We start from the raw sequence: 17751 nt of genomic DNA on the forward strand, positions 1-17751 counted from the left end.
CTTGAATGGTAAAATGACAATCCCCTCACATAACTTTACATATATATATATATATATATATATATATATATATATATATATCAAATAATCTTCTAGCATTTGCATAACCAACAATCTGTAAGTGCACCAATTGCACTAATACATGGCACTTATAATCATTTTCATGAGGTTGAAAAGATTCTTTCTCTGTGTTGAGATTAAGCAATCTCAGAACCATTGGGTACTCAGTTGAATTGTTTTAAGACCTTTTAAATCATTCAAAAAATTTCATATAACTTTCATCGTCTAGTTAGACATGATAATCAGTCATTATACATATTCAAGTCTTTCATCTATTGCCAGACTGAAATAAGTCTCATTGCATCCATCACTGGAGAATATATCTCCATTTAATAATGTCAGGACTTCTGCAGAAATCCTTTAATCCCTGAGGCACAAACAGTACTTTATATCTTACAGTTATACTTTTGCACAATGATTCATTTGTACCCCACTGACATATATTTTGATCTATGAACTATAAGTTCAAAAACATCACTTTTCTAAGTGAAACAAAATATACTTGAATAGTGCATTTTATTTGGCCAATCATTTATTTGTCCACATTATATGATAGATTCGAATTTAAGAACCTCGTAATCACTTATAGCATTGAGTGCTACTTCATATCAAAGATACCGTCGACGGTCATTTGACTCGATTCCAATACGACATAACTTATCGAGATCTCTTAATCTTTCATCATTTTTAGGTACCTGAACCTTTGCCAAGGTTTTATGAAGTGTTATGTCATAGTGCTTTTTCAAAGCACTTACCTCATTATCATGACCATTTTGATAATTTGCTCATCTCCTTCCTCAAGGAATTTTACGTTTGGAATCGATTGGTCTATCACGCTTCTGGCGTACCATAGACTTTGTCCTTCAAGGACTATTTATTGGAGCATTTGTAGCTTAATTAAAATATTGGGGCAGCAAATACATCTGGCAAATTATTTGCAAAATTTTGCGAATCAATTATCTCTTGAACTTCAAGTTCACATTTCTTTAATGAGGATCTAGATAATTCACCCCACACATAATTTCAACTGCTAAGCATATCTCCCCTAATGTTAGGAAATCTAACATTCATGTAACGTCGTGCACTTTGAAATAACTATGAAGAAGTTTATAATTGGAATTAGTAATTTTTTTGAAGAAGTCAGAATCTGGAAATTTAGTTAAGTATGGGAAAAAAATGAGTTTTTGTTTGTCAACTTCAAACAGTCATAACTCCTTGCTCAGAATGATTTAGGAAAATTTCCAGTTATTTCTGGAAATCCCTTGGAATGATCTTTCCAACGCCGCTGAGTTTGCTCAATTCCGAGTTCGTATGAGTGAGTTATGCCCTTTGGAAGTTGGGATGTTGACACAGTCGCACAGGGCAGTTTAGTTCGAAAATTTTAAGGGTATTTTGGTCTTTTCCCTAGCCAATTATTTTGGTTATATTGAGGTGTTAGACTGATTTTAAATCACTTTTCCCTTATTAAAAGTGAGAGTTAGGGTTTTGGAGAGAAGAGAGAAAGAAGAGGAGAAAGAGAAGAAGAAGCAAGGATTTCGTCAAGATCGTCGTGGTTTTCGTCGGGGGTGATCCCTATTAAGGTATGTGAGTTCAGAGTGTTGGGTTGGTTCTTTCCCCCACATGCAAAACTCGTTTTATTTCCGAGAAAAGATTGGTTGTGTTGTTGAAGTTGTTGGGTTGTGATTGTTGAATTCTTGTGGTTGTGTTGCTGAAGTTTCTTGCTGGTTTAGTACATGTTTCCAGTTGTGTTTTTAAGTTGAAATCCACTGTATGTTGAGGGGTTTATGATCCCAAGTGTTTGCTGCTGGAACCATTGAAGTTAAGAGGGTTTAGAGTTGGCAACATGAAGGAGAAAAGTCGGGCAGCTTGTATGAAACAAGTCTGCGTCGCAGATTTGTTCCCTCTGTGAACAAAAGCTGCTCCGCGTCGCGGACAGGACGCGGACTCCACTATTTTCAGAATTTAATTTCATATTTTTTCTTAAGTTTAGTTGTCCTAAATTATTCCTAAACATCATGGGGTCCTTCCAAACCCAAATCATTACTCTTGAATCCATAATTCAATTCAAGAAAGTTAGGATCCAAGTTAAGTGAAGTTAGAGTCTAGTTTAAAAGTTAAGAAGCAAGTCTTTAAAGTTTTTTTTCAAGAGTCTTTATTGAACATTTTAACTTTGTTCAAGGCTCAAGTTTCAATTTAAGTAAAGAGTATAGAATTTGAATTTAAGTAAAAAGTATTGAGTTTCAAGTTAAGTAAAGAGTATAGAGTTCTAAGTTAAGTCAAGAGCATAAAGTTGAGTCCATTTCTCAAAAGTTATTAGGGAACTAAGTATTCCCAAAGAAGTTTATAAATGTTTTTACATTTGAAGTAAGAAAGGAATTATGATTTCCAAAAGAGCCTTTGAGCTAAGTTTTGAGCAATTATCTCAAACTAAAAGAAAGAAGTTTGTTTTTAAAACATATGAGCCAAAGTATTTTTGGGAGTAGTATTGAGCACCGAATTGGGGACACGAGTTCATATTAACTCAACTCTCCATAAGAACCATGCGCTAACATGGGACTTGACGTATCATTCTTTTTAGATGATCACGTAAGATTAAGCTAGTGGATCCACTAAGTAAAGTAAGGTCCTATATCACAACAAGGTATAGGATGGTCCTTGGGCAACGTGAGGTAAACCGTTGTATCATCACTAGGGCTCATAGTGGTGGTTGTCGGTTAAAAAACCTCCCACAAAAGTTATATTACTTTTATATAAGTAAAGTTGAGTTTTTTATCATTTTATCCTTAACGAACTAAGTTGTTTACATTGTTTTACAAGTTTTATATGTATTGCATATGTCTTATTGCTTTACATTTGAGTTCTTTTACTCATAAGTGGTACAGAGCCAAGGTAAGAGTTCATTTTTACTCTTTTCAAGCTTAAGTGGTTGTTTAGCTTTCCAGCTCGCATACTCGTACATTTCATGTACTGATGCCATTTGGCCTGCATCGTCTTATAATGCAGACGCAGGTACCCAAGATCAGCACCCAGCACGCCGTTGATCCAGCTGAGCACTCCAGAGTCAGTGGTGAGCCTTCTTGCTTTCTGGAGGACTTGAATATTTTTGTGCTCCTAGTTTTGTTTTATTAGGATGTTGCGGGGTCTGTCCCAACGTCTATCTCAGTATTTTAGAGGCTTCATAGACGGTCAGTCAGTTAGTTTTGCGTCTCTCATCTATGTATATATGTAAATATTCTATTTTGAGACTCGAGTTGCCCTTTTGGGCCAGATTTTATCAGTTAAGTTATTTTATGTCTTTGCATGGCATTGAGTTATTCTGTTGAGTTAGGTTACCACTGAGTTAAGAAAGTCAGGCCAAGGGTTCGCTTGGGGCTAGCAATGGTCTTCGGGTGCCGGTCCCGCCTAGGGTGTAGGCTCGGGGCGTGACAAATTTAGTATCAGAGCACAGAGTTCAAAAGTCCTAGGGAGTCTATGAAGCCGTGTCTGTAGAGTCCTAGTTATCGGTGTGAAGCGCACCACATCTATAATTAGGAGGCTGCAACATTTAGGAAGATTTCTCACTTCTTTCACACTCATTTTGTGCGTTTGAGTTTATCTCTAAAAAGATTCTTTCTAATTCATTCTTGTGCGTGTTTCAGATAATCATGCCTCCACGAAGAGTTGGCAGAGGGCGTCTTCCTAGACGTTATGTTGATGAGCAAGAGTTACCTTATGCCCCTGGAGTGCAACATCAAGGGGAAGTTTCTAATGCCGAGTTCAGAGAGGCAATTAGAATTTTGAGTCAAGCAGTAACTAATCAGATTGGTTAGCAAAGGGGAGCTCGACATGAAGGAGCTGACACTTCAAAGATTCGTGAGTTCTTGGGGATGAATCCTCTAAGTTTCATGGGTTCGAGCACTACTGAGGATCCAGAAAACTTCATTGAGGAGTTGAAGAAGATTTTTGACGTGATGCATGTGGCAGATATTGAGCGGGTTGAACTAGCTACGTATTAATTAAAAGATGTTGCTAGAACTTGGTTCGACCAATGGAAAGGGGGCAGAGTTGAGAATGCACCACCTATGAGTTGGGGCCGTTTTGAAGAAGCTTTCTTGGGGCATTTCTTTCCTTGAGAATTGAAAGAGGCCAAGGTACGTGAGTTCCTCACACTTAAGCAGGAGTCGTTGAGTGTTCATGAGTATAGTCTGAAGTTCACACAACTATCCCGTTATGCTCCGGAGATGGTTGCAAACATGAGGAATAGCATGAGTTTGTTTGTTGCTGGGCTGTCTCGATTGTCGAGCAAGGAAGGTAGGGCTGCAATGCTTATCGGGGACATGGACATATCAAGGTTGATGGTTTATGTGTAGTAGGTTGAGGAAGAGAAGCTAAGGGACAGAGAAGAGCTTAGAAATAAGAAGGCTAAGACCGGTAGTGAGTCCGGGCAGCAGAAAGGTAATTCAAATCGTCCATCCTTTCAACAAAGGCAAAAGGGACCTGCTCCATCATCTGCTAGAGCACCTACACCCAGATACAAAGGGGAACTTTATGGCCAGAATTCGAAGGACTTCAAGGCTACACCAGCACAGTCTTCAAGTAGTGTGGCACAAGGAAGTAGTTTGTTTCCTGCATGTGCTAGGTGTGGTAGAACCCACCCAGGTAAATGTCGTGATGGTCAGACAGGTTGTTTTAAGTGTGGACAAAAGGGTTACTTCATGAAGGAGTGCCCTAAGAATAAGCAAGGAAGTGGAAATTTGGGCAGTAAAGCTCAATCTTCATCTATTGCTCCCCCAGACAGGATGGCACCTAGAGGAGCTACTTCTAGTACGAGCGGAGGAGCAAACCGCCTCTATGCACTCACCAGTCGTCTTGAGCAAGAGAACTCTCCGAATGTGGTCACTGGTATGATCAAAGTCTTTGCTTTTGATGTGTATGCTTTGCTAGACCCAGGAGCAAGTTTATCTTTTGTAACTCCTTATGTTGCAAATAAGTTTGAGGTTCTTCCTGAAAGACTTTGTGAACCCTTTTGTGTTTCTACACCTGTTGGGGAGTCTATTCTAGCAGAAATAGTCTATCGTGATTGTCCCGTTTCCATCAATCACAAGAGCACCGTGGCTGATTTGGTTGAGTTAGACATAGTAGATTTTGATGTCATTCTAGGTATGGATTGGCTTCATGCTTGTTATGCATCAATAGATTGCAGAACTCGAGTGGTCAAGTTCCAGTTTCCGAATGAGCCAGTCATAGAGTGGAGTAGCAGTTCAGTTGTGCCTAAGGGTCATTTCATTTCATACCTTAAGGCGAGAAATTTAGTTTCGAAGGGTTGTATCTATCACTTAGTCCGAGTTAATGACTCTAGTGTTGAGATACCTCTTATTCAGTCAGTTCCTATAGTAAGAGAGTTTCCAGAAGTTTTTCCTGATGATCTACCCGAAATTCCTCCTAAGAGAGAAATAGAGTTCGGCATAGACCTCATTCCAGGTACTCATCCTATCTCTATTCCGCCATATAGAATGGCACCAGCAGAGTTGAAAGAGCAGTTGTAAGATCTCCTAGAAAAGGGTTTCATTCGACCGAGTGTCTCACCTTGGGGTGCTCCGATCTTGTTTGTGAGAAAGAAAGATGGTTCCCTCAAGATGTGTATAGACTACCGCCAGTTGAACAAAGTTACCATCAAGAATAAGTATCCTCTTCCGCGGATTGATGATCTTTTCGACCAGCTTCAGGGTGCTTCCTGTTTCTCAAAATTGACCTCAAATCAGGTTATCATCAGTTAAGAGTAAGAGAATGTGATATTCCAAAGACAGCCTTCAGAACCAGATACGGTCATTATGAGTTTTTGGTCATGTCTTTTGGTTTGACCAATGCACCGACAGCATTCATAGACCTTATGCATAGAATCTTCAAACCTTATTTAGATATGTTTGTTATTGTTTTCATTGATGACATACTAATTTATTCAAGGAATGAAGAAGGTCATGCTGGTCATCTCAGAATAGTTCTTCAGACTTTGAAAGATAAAGAGTTGTATGCCAAGTTCTCTAAGTGTGAGTTTTGGCTTGAGTCTGTGGCATTCCTAGGCCACATTGTGTATGGTGATGGAATTACAGTTGATACTCGAAAAATTGAGGCAGTGCAGAATTGGCCTAGACCCACATCTCCAACTAAAATTAGGAGTTTCTTGGGTTTAGCTGGCTATTATAGAAGGTTTGTTGAGGGGTTCTCGTCTATTGCATCTCCTTTGACAAAGTAGACTCAAAAGACAGTGAAATTTCAATGGTCTGAAGCTTGTGAGAAAAGCTTTCGGGAATTGAAAAAGAGGTTGATTACTGCTCCAGTTTTGACGTTACCAGAAGGTACTCAAGGTTTTGTGGTGTATTGTGATGCATCTAGATTTGGTTTGGGTTGTGTCTTAATGCAAAATGGCAAGGTTATAGCTTATACCTCCAGACAATTGAAGGTTCGTGAGAAGAACTACCCAACCCATGACTTAGAGTTGGTTGTTGTAGTGTTCGCTTTGAAGATATGGTGTCATTACTTGTATGGTGTGCATGTTGATATATTTACTAATCACAAGAGCCTTCAATATGTGCTTACTCAGAAAGAGCTTAATCTCAGATAGAGGAGGTGGTTAGAATTACTCAAGGATTATGACATGAGTATTCTTTACCACCCAGGTAAGGCTAATGTTGTTGTTGATTCTTTAAGCAAGTTGTCTATAGGTAGCACCGCCCATATTGAAGAAGGAAAGAGAGAGTTAGCAAAAGATGCGCACAGACTGGCATGCCTGGGAGTCAGACTTACAGATTCCGCAGAAGGAGGAATAGTGGTGTCGAGCGGAGCCGAGTCATCACTAGTGTCAGAAGTGAAGGAGAAGCAAGATCAAGATCCCATTTTGCTTGAGTTGAAGGCTAATGTTCAAAAGTAAAAAGCATTAGCTTTTGAACAAGGGGGAGATGGTGTTTTGAGATATCAAGGTAGATTGTGTGTACCTATGATAGATGGACTCTAAGAGAGGATTATGGAGGAAGCTCACAGCTCCAGATATTCCATTCATCCAGGTTCCACAAAGATGTATCGTGACTTGAGAGAAGTTTATTAGTGGAATAGCATGAAGAAAAGCATTGCAGAGTTTGTTACTAAATGTCCAAATTGCTAGCAAGTGAAAACTGAACACCAAAGGCCCGGTGGTTTGGCTCAGAGGATAGAACTTTCGGAATGGAAGCGGGAGATGATCAATATGGATTTCATCACAGGGTTGCCAAGGTCTCGCAGACAACATGATTCTATTTGGGTGATTGTCGACAGAATGACAAAGTCAGCCCATTTTCTACCGGTAAAGACTACATATTCAATAGAAGATTATGCCAAGTTATATATTCAAAAGGTGGTGAGACTTCATGGAATCCCAATCTCCATTATTTCAGATAGGGGTGCACAGTTTACTGCACAGTTCTGGAAATCTTTTCAGAAAGGCTTGGGTTTGAAGGTGAACTTAAGTATTGCCTTTCATCCTCAGACTAACGGGGAAGCAGAACGTACTATTCACACTTTAGAAGATATGTTGAGGGCTTGTGTGATTGATTTTAAAGGTAATTGGGATGATCACCTACCTCTCATTGAGTTTGCCTACAACAACAGTTATCACTCTAGCATCCAAATTGCTCCATATGAAGCTCTTTATGGGAGAAGATGTAGATCCCCTATTGGATGGTTTGAAGTTGGTGAAGCAGGGTTGATAGGACAAGATTTAGTTCACCAACCTATGGAGAATGTGAAAGTGATTCAAGAGATGTTGAAAACGGCGCAGAGTCGTCAAAAATCCTACACCGATGTTAGGAAAAGAGCGTTAGAATTTGAAGTAGATGATTGGGTATATTTGAAAGTTTTACCCATGAAGGGGGTTATGAGGTTTGCTAAGAAGGGAAAACTTAGTCCCCGGTATATTGGACCTTATCGCATAGTCAAGAGGGTTGGTAATGTAGCGTATGAGTTGGAGCTACCACAGGAACTAGCAGCAGTTCATCCGATTTTTCACATCTCTATGTTGAAGAAGTGCATAGGCGATCCTTCGTTGATCATACCTACTGAAAATATTGGGATCAAGGATAGCTTATCTTATGAGGAAATTCCTGTTCAGATTTTAGATCGTCAAGTTCGCAGGTTGAGAACGAAAGATGTAGCATCAGTCAAGGTCCTTTGGAGGAACCAATTTGTCGAGGAAGCTACTTGGGAAGCCGAAGAGGACATGAAGAAGAGATATCCATATCTCTTTGAATCCGGAGGAAATGCAAATCAAGGTACTAATTTCCTTCTTAGTGCTCTTTAATTTATAGTAAGCATGTTGTTGTTATTGTTGTTGTTTGCATGGTTGTTTGTTGGGTGTTTGAGTTGATGTTATGCCCTTAGCCTAGTAACAGTAACCACATTCGAGAACAAATGTTCCCAAGGGGAAGATATTGTAACGTCGCGCACTTTGAAATAACTATGAAGAATTTTATAATTGGAATTAGTCATTTTTTTGAAGAAGTCAAAATCTGGAAATTTAGTTAAGTATGAGAAAAAAATGAGTTTTTTTTGTCAACTTCAAACAGTCATAAATCCTTGATCACAATGATTTAGGTGAATTTACAGTTATGTCTGGAAAGCCCTTGGAATGATCTTTCCAACGCCGCTGAGTTTGCTCGATTCCGAGTTCGTATGAGTGAGTTATGCCCTTTGGAAGTTGGGCTGTTGGCACAGTCGCACAGGGCAGTTTAGTCCGAAAATTTTAAGGGTATTTTGGTCTTTCCCTAGCCAATTATTTTGGTTATATTGAGGTGTTAGACTGATTTTAAATCATTTTTCCCTTTTTAAAAGTGAGAGTAAGGGTTTTGGAGAGAAAAGAGAAAGAAGAGGAGAAAGAGAAGAAGAAGCAAGGATTTCGTCAAGATCGTCGTGGTTTTCGTCGGGGGTGATCCCAATTAAGGTATGTGAGTTCATAGTGTTGGGTTGGTTCTTTCCCCCACACGCCAAACTCGTTTTATTTCCGAGAAAAGATTGGTTGTGTTGTTGAAGTTGTTGGGTTGTGACTATTGAATTCTTGTGGTTGTGTTGCTGAAGTTTCTTGCTGGTTTAGTACATGTTTCCAGTTGTGTTTTTAAGTTGAAATCCACTGTATGTTGAGGTGTTTATGATCCCAAGTGTTTGCTGCTAGAACCTTTGAAGTTAAGAGGGTTTAGAGTTGGCAACATGAAGGAGAAAAGTCGGGCAGCTTGCATGAAACAAGTCTACGTCGCAGATTTGTTCCCTTTGTGAACAAAAGCTGCTCCGCGTCACGGACAGGACGCGGACTCCACTGTTTTCAGAATTTAATTTCGTATTTTTTCTTAAGTTTAGCTGTCCTAAATTATTCCTAAACATCATGGGGTCCTTCCAAACCCAAATCATTATTCTTGAATCCATAATTCAATTCAAGAAAGTTAGGATCCAAGTCAAGTGAAGTTAGAGTCTAGTTTAAAAGTTAAGAAGCAAGTCTTTAAAGTTTTTTTTCAAGAGTCTTTATTGAACATTTTAACTTTGTTCAAGGCTCAAGTTTCAATTTAAGTAAAGAGTATAGAATTTGAATTTAAGTAAAAAGTATTGAGTTTCAAGTTAATTAAAGAGTATAGAGTTCAAAGTTAAGTCAAGAGCATAAAGTTGAGTCCATTTCTCAAAAGTTATTAGGGAACTAAGTAATCCCAAAGAAGTTTATAAATGTTTTTACATTTGAAGTAAGAAAGGAATTATGATTTCCAAAAGAGCCTTTGAGCTAAGTTTTGAGCAATTATCTCAAACTAAAAGAAAGAAGTTTGTTTTTAAAACATATGAGCCAAAGTATTTTTGGGAGTAGTATTGAGCACTGAATTGGGGACACGAGTTCATATTAACTCAACTCTCCATAAGAACCACGCGCCAACATGGGACTTGACGTATCATTCTTTTTAGATGATCACGTAAGATTAAGCTAGTGGATCCACTAAGTAAAATAAGGTCCTATATCATGGCAAGGTATAGGATGGTCCTTGGGCAACGTGAGGTAAAGCGTTGTATCATCACTAGGGCTCATAGTGGTGGTTGTCGGTTAAAAAACCTCCCACAAAAGTTATATTACTTTTATATAAGTAAAGTTGAGTTTGTTATCGTTTTATCCTTAACGAACTAAGTTGTTTACATTGTTTTACAAGTTTTATATGTATTGCATATGTCTTATTGCTTTACATTTGAGTTCTTTTACTCATAAGTGGTACAGAGCCAAGGTAAGAGTTCCTTTTTACTCTTTTGAAGCTTAAGTGGTTGTTTAACTTTCCAGCTCGCATACTCGTACATTCCATGTACTGATGCCAGTTGGCCTGCATCGTCTTATGATGCAGACGCAGGTACCCAGGATCAGCACCCAGCACGTCGTTGATCCAGCTGAGCACTCCAGAGTCAGTGGTGAGCCTTCTTGTTTTCCGGAGGACTCGGATATTTTTGTATTCCTAGTTTTGTTTTATTAGGATGTTGCGGGGTCTGTCCCAACGTCCATCTCAGTATTTTAGAGGCTTCATAGACGGTCAGTCAGTTAGTTTTGAGTCTCTCATCTATGTATATATGTAAATATTCTATTTTGAGACTCGAGTTGCCCTTTTGGGCCAGATTTTATCAGTTAAGTTATTTTATGTCTTTGCATGGCATTGAGTTATTCTGTTGAGTTAGGTTACCGCTGAGTTAAGAAAGTCAGGACAAGGGTTCTCTTGCAGCTAGCAATGGTCTCCGGGTGCTGGTCCCGCCCAAGGTGTAGGCTCGGGGCGTGACACTTCACCCCAACCTCATTTGGGGATCCATCTTTGTGCGTGGTGGAGAAATAAAATCATATGTGCACACATCAAATTTTTAGATGGAAATTATTTGGTTCCTTACCCTGAACCAATTGTGATGGGAGAACCTTGTTGGCTTGATGTATACACGTTAAATAAATTCATCTTATACCAAATTTTATTGGAGAGATTTGTTCTCATAATCATTGGTCTAGCTATAATTGGAGGCATACAATTTCTGCTAAACCAACCAACATTACCAACATACTTTTATAGTTTGGAACTGTGCTCTTAATTTATCAATTCGAGCAAACAACCTTACAAAAACCAATTTGTAAGTTGACACAAATGCACATGCGACCATACCTTAGATGCATCTATTAAATCATAATAGTGAACGGTCCACATGGCAGGTGAACGGGCCCATATTCACCTTTCTATATGTTCCAAATAATTTCAAAGGATACAATCCCAACCTTAGTTGATACAGTTATCATTTTGTCATGAGAACAAGCAACAAAAGAGAATCTTGAAGAATCTTTTATTTCTTCAAACATATAGCCACGTGAATTCTCAACTTCTTTTGCATCACTCTGAACCGGAATGGCCAACCGGTTATGCCAACTGATATTTATTCTAGTAAACTTTTAGTTTACTTTTGCATGTGATTCCTTCATCATGCTCATATTTATATTCAACAAACAAGAGAAAGACGGGTAACCTTTTATGTAAATATTCATAACCCGCTTTGATTGTAGTAATCTAAAAATATTTAATCTTTTAATAATTTACAGTCTCAATATAATAATTTTCAATTCATCCGAAACTTAAAAAGTTTCTTTTGAGACTTACTACAATCCCAATATTATGAACAATTTCATTCCGGATAGTAACAAATAAGCTCTTTCGGAACTCTCAATTAATTTTGTGTACTACCATAAATTTCACAACATCATCTTTATGGTGACCATATCCTTCAAGTAGAAAATTATTATTATTGTCATGGTTAAAATTATTACATCCAAGACTTATTTCTTGACAACCAATGACAAATTTGTGTTGCCACACAACAACATTTATTTTGATCATGATCACAACCATTATAGAAAAGATTTATTTCTTTCTTTTGTCCTCCAATAGTTCATAATAAAACATACCACAATATTTGTGTAGTACTCAAAGTATATGATCAAAATGCCCATTTATGTCAAAATATTTCCTTTCAATCTCTCAAACCTCCCATAGAGGTGAGATGTGACATTCATCCAACAATACATGAACATGTTCTTATCCATACGAACACAAGTCACATTTTCTTCAAGAAATGGACTATAACCATTTGTACATTCTCCATAAGTTTTTATTAGAAACTCATTGTCATGCTTTGACATTATCAAATTTATGTGACTCACCTCAACATCACTTTAAGAGGTCAAATGTACCAATTGTACCACCACTTTGTATTCCTTTATTTTGATGGAGGATTTACAAAACTTTTCAAATTGGGTTGCACCAACAACAATGTGCCCAATAACTTCTCATACCACTTTGATGGATAAAATTTACCTTTAACAATTACCTTCACATTTGAAGGACCAACTTAAGAAACAATGTGTCTAATAACCTTTTATACCACTTTAATGGACAAAATTATCTTTACATTTGAAGGAACATCTTAAGAACCCATAATGTTCTTCCTTTTAATTACCACAATGATGACCATTAACATTTTACCACACCCATATTCATACATTCAACCACTTGTCATTTTTTAGACATATCATGCACTGCTACCATATTCACATAAGAGAATGGAGCAAATCAATTGAGCGGATTTCATGACTTTTATCAAGAGCATATCAATTTGCTCAGTCATCATTACATCATCATTAAATTATGTTGAGACTTCAACCCAACGTCTTACCCATAAAAGGCATTTTAGGTCATTATTTAATGGGATCCAATCCAACATTTTCTTATCATGATGCATCAGGACTCTCACTCGATTACCCTCTTGGTGCGATATGACTTGAATCCTTCGTCTTACCCTCAATCAATGACATAAATGCCAAATATAATAGGACTCATCATTGAGCCTTCAAAAAAATATTACCACTTTGTGATTAATATGTACAAATAAATATAGAACAAAATTGTCACTTTTTTATTAACATGCATAATAAAATATAGAAAAAAAAAACACAATAAAAATATTCTAAACAAAGTATGTACTAATATCTTAAACTTGTCAAAACAGAGAGTTACATATAATATTATATTATATAATGTTTGGTGCATAATTATTAAGGTAGTGAATTACCGTTATAAATCAAGGAATCAATTGCACACTAAAAATAATAATAATTTCAATTACACCAAAATAAAACTACTCACTACCACCACCCCTTTTTCAATTTCCATGTGAACCCAAAATATTTCACACACAAAACAAAATAAATTAAAAGCTTATGTAATAACCAAAACAGTGAGCATAATCATAAATAAAATATAAAATAAGTTTCACATACAAAAGAAACTATATATAGTCATAGGTGGAAAAAAATGCACAGTAACAATAATATTAATCATTCACCTTGTTCACAAGTAAAATATAAAATAGATTCCACAATAATATTACCTTGCTCCCGAGAGAAAAATAAAACACAATTATTTTACCTTCTTTTGTTTACTTTGCTTCAATCCTGCAATGGTAGAACATTCATGTTGATAACGTGTTGTAAAACTTAAGAACAAAAGAATAATATAAAAATGAAGACAAGAAAAATATAAGACAAGAGGAACAATATGAGATAACTTTCTTATTTCAAGTGTTCACCAAATCTTCAAGTGTATACAATATGAACTCTTATGCCTCTATTTATAGTGTACCATAGAAGCATACAAAAGGTTAGTCATAAACATGACATTAACATGAATATAATGGGGAGATTATGGAAGTGAAAGGTTACAAGAATAATGGTTATAAAGGTGGAAGTTAAGGAGATTATGGTTATCTTCGTAATAGAGGAAAGTAATAGAGTAACTTATTGATGTAGTGGACATCCACAATATATTATTTATAACAACCTTCCCCTTTTTTTGGATTATGTGCATAATTTATGGGGATGGATAAATATGGCATTACTTTTTACTTATTTTTTAACTTCTCAATTAAAGTTTAATGGCTACATGTTTTATTCTTTTTCATTCTTTTTTTTTTTATCTCTCTTCCTTTTTGAGTTAATCTATGTATGTAGAAAAAATTATTTATGTATTTGACCATATATTCTCTCCATAGCATTTATTTTTGTTACTTTTTATGTAATCTAGTTTTGGCAGAAATATTTTCTCCATTGTTGTCTTTAGTTATTCTCAATAGTTCATATTCAATTCATCTTCTTTAGGTTTTATCCGTCATTTCATATTAAATTCTTCTTCATCGGTTTATTTTCAGTTCAGATTTCATCTACACTTTCTTATCAGTTTGGATTCGGATTTCTATGGAGAAGATGCTCAGAAAAAGTCCTAGATTTAATCGGTCTATTGTTATTGCTGAAATTTTGTGGACTCTACAAGACGTGTTCAATTCGAATTGGGACTCTAGAAAATGTGTTCAATTTCAATTAGAATTCTTGGAGGCTACTCAACCATAAACCCTAGTTTATGTCTATATAAAGGGTACTAAATTTCCTTAAAAGGCATCTCAAAAAATATCCCATAAACTCTTGGGTATTTTTAAAGATCAAGAACTTGAATATTCCACAAAAGTCATGGAATATTCATATAGAGGTTAAATCTAAATCATCCTAGTTCAAGAAATACGCCACTAACGGCCCTCGAATCATGGATAAATCTTAGGAGAGTAGAATCAAGGGAGGAACAAAATTGTACCCGAATATTTATCAATAAATTTATGTTTCTTCAGATTTTATTTGTGTGGTTTATTTATTTTCCATATGTTAAAAGTTGTTGCAAACAAATTGGCACGCCCAGTGGGACCAAATCTGCCCTTCATCTCTTCTCTCATTAATCAAATCTGAAAATCTAAAGCTGCAAAGGTGGAAGAATGAGTACTTCAATCTTCGTCTTTGAGTTTCATCGAGTCTACACTTTAAATGGCCTTGAAACAGGGAGCATTTGTAGACATTGAAATTTTGCGGACTCTACAAGACGTTTTCAATTCGAATTGGGACTCTAGAAGGTGTGTTCAGTTTCAATTAGAATTCTTGGAGGCTACTTAACCCTAAACCTTAGTTTATGTCTATATAAAGGGTACTAAATTCCCTTAAAAGGAATCTCAAAATATCTCATAAACTCTTTGGGTATTTTTAAAGATCAAGATCTCGAATATTATACAAGAGTCATGGAATATTCATATAGAGGTTAAATCTAAATCATCCTAGTTCAAGAAATACGCCACTAATGGCCCTCAAATCATGGATAAATCTTAGGAGAGTAGAATCAAGGAAGGAACAGAATTGTACCCGCATATTTATCAATAAAGTTATGTTTCTTCAGATTTCATTTGTGTGGTTTATTTATTTTCCATATGTTTAAAATTTGTTGCAAACAAATTGGCACGCCCAATGGGACCAAATCTACCCTTCATCTCTTCTCTCTTAAATCAAATCTGAAAATTTGAAGCTGCAACGGTGGAAGAATGAGTACTTCAAGCCTGGTCTTTGAGTTTCATCGAGTCTTGTCACACCCCAAAATCGGATGTAATGGCACGTGCCTAAACCCCAACGAACACGTCAGCCTAACACCCAAAAACCCGACAATACAGAATTAATAAAACAAGAATAAGATAGAAAGATAAGCGGAAGTCTTTAAATAAACTCAGCATAACCCCAGAATTGGTTGTCACATGTACAAACCTCTAATACATAATCTGAATAAAATATACAAGTCTCATAGTAAAGTTCTAGAATAGAACAGAACAGTAAATATAGATAACTTGAGGGCACGTCTGGAATGAACCGCTACCTCTCAAGTAAGTCTGGAAGATCTAATCTGAAGATGAGTAATAAGCCGGATCTGATAGAGCTGTCAACCTACACAACTGTGTAGAAGCAAGGGTGAGTACCAAAAGCAACAGGTACTCGCAAGTAACACTAAACTAAGCTAAACTAGCAGCTACAAACAACTCCATTCAATCCCAACCGAACCACCGAAACTTCATTCTAACAGCGAACCAACAACCTATACTACACAATTCATAATCAACAGATATATCCAACAGTGTCTCAACATCAACCTCATATCCTCATGTAAGAGCACATAGATCATATATCACATGAAGAGGGGCAAACAGGAAAAAACCACACACCACAGACAAAGATGAAGTCAAATGCGATGCAAATGCATTAATGATGTCATGTAGTCGTGATGCATGTCTGTCCTAAGATACACATCTGTTGACGTAATCAGACCGCGCTAAATACTCAAATCAGAACCCATGGGGGCCACACATGGACCATGTATCACCGCCGGAACCAGATCCCATCGGCATCCAAATCGCTAGCCGGAGCTAGTCCATCTCATATATCTCTAGCCGGAGCTAGTCTCAACTGTGTCTCATATCCATCCATTCTCATATCAGTGTCTCAGAACTCATGCAACAGATAGTTCACACATGGGATGAATAATGAATATGCACATGTCATCAATCACAATCATATCACGATCACATCATAGTATTACACATCATCTGTCTCAATCACAACCATATCACAATCACATCATAGTATTACACATCATCTGTCTCAATCACAACCATATCACGACCACATCATAGTATTACACATCGTCTGTCTCAATCACAACCATATCACGACCACATCATAGTATTACACATCATCTGTCTCAACATCATTGTCTGTATCAATCATAGCCTACTCCTGCTCTTCTATCCCCTCAATATCAGTTATCACATGACTTATTCAACAAATTCAAGTCACATATAACACATTTAGCTCATTTTATTCCCCATCTTTCAATTACAACAATTTCAATCAACAAATAAAACTCATCCTCAATCCCCATTACTCCCCAACACAATTAGGAAAGTAGTCATGTGTAGTCTAAGAGTTTAACAAAGTTTAAAAGTCACTTGCCTCAAAACACTTCAACTAGTAACTCAAATTTGAGTTTTACCATTCCGAGCACGCTCCAAATCACCACAATCTATTCATAAATGGAATCTCACAATCAATACGAATCTAACAACACCAATATCGTGAAATTTGGAGAAAAGGGTAAAATGGTCAAAAAAATCTCGTTCAGGAAAATATTCTCGAAATTTGGAAATTTTTAGTGAAAAATGTTCCCCAAGAAATTTAGAATCCAATAGTGAAAACCGTTTCGAAAAAGGAGTTGAAATGAGTTCACAAACTCAAATTTTCTATTAAATTCGAATTAGGCAAAAACCCCCAAATTTTACAGTTGAGATCTCAAATTTTGATGTTAAAATCCATAAATAATCAATGGAAATCAAAGATATAAGTTGGAAATAACTTACCCAATGTATTCCTTGCGAAAATCCACTTGAAATCACCTATTTTCGAGCTCTCAAAGTCTAAAAATGGAGAAATGGGTATTTTTCAAGTTGGGGGAAAATGGCTACTGTTTTTTTTTACTTAAAAAGGACTGTTATTGCAGCTGAAACACAACAATAACACCAAAGTTTAAGTCCCCGTTGGACCCTCGGGATTCGTTCGTAATCTCGTGCACACAAACTAAATATGTACCCCCACTAAATTCGATGTTCCAGACTCAATGGAACCGTAGGAATTTGAATTCGAGGACTCCCTAACCCGAAATTCAATAAGATGCCAAGAAACTAGTTTAACGCTAAAAAAATTCGAAACTCAAACGGAGCGTCTAAACATTCAAC

Source organism: Solanum verrucosum, unplaced genomic scaffold (genome assembly GCF_900185275.1).
Source record: "Solanum verrucosum unplaced genomic scaffold, falcon-dt-bn FXZP01000180.1, whole genome shotgun sequence".
Classification (NCBI taxonomy): domain Eukaryota; kingdom Viridiplantae; phylum Streptophyta; class Magnoliopsida; order Solanales; family Solanaceae; genus Solanum; species Solanum verrucosum.